The sequence below is a fragment of the Dendrobium catenatum genome, unplaced genomic scaffold, assembly GCF_001605985.2.
Source record: "Dendrobium catenatum unplaced genomic scaffold, ASM160598v2 fragScaff_scaffold_266, whole genome shotgun sequence".
NCBI lineage: Eukaryota > Viridiplantae > Streptophyta > Magnoliopsida > Asparagales > Orchidaceae > Dendrobium > Dendrobium catenatum.
The window spans coordinates 433,387-434,034 of NW_021318728.1; positions in this window are offsets into that span (position 1 = coordinate 433,387).

Here is a 648-nt window from a genome sequence, read left to right on the forward strand (position 1 = left end):
CGTGATCACGTTGAGTCTCTTCATCTTCTTCCTCTTCTTCTTCTCATTCTTCTTCTTCATATTCTTCTTCCTCTTCTTCTCATCTTCTTCTTGTTTTTTTATATTAATTCCTAAAATTAGAAATTTAATGGAAGAAAGGAAACAACAATGAAAATCTCTTTTGCAAATCACTAACCCTAAAAAATTTTGCCGACGCTGAGGCCAACAATGAGGCGGGCGCCGACGCGGACGTCGGCACTGATGCTTGCATTCTAAAAACAACTAATAAATTTCATAAATATATTTTGAGCTTTTCTTTCTACATATAACTCTATTTCAATGACAGAAGTACATGTTTTAACATGTTATGAATATTGCATAAACCAAAAGCAACTTTCTATTTTTATTATTTAGAGCTTACATATCATACTATTCACTACATTGTGATAGAAGTGCACTTTCACTTTGTTTTCAGCTTATAAACATAGTTTACCTTCTTTTACTCTTGTTTTTAGGGACTGCCGCCATTGAGATGGTAGCAGAAAGTTTATATGGTTTGAGTTTTAAGCCAATTAAGACATTTATCCATATTAATGTTGAATATATGGGTCAAGTGCACTATTTAGTTCAAAATTGTTTGAGTATAAATAGTTATAATTTCATTTTTAA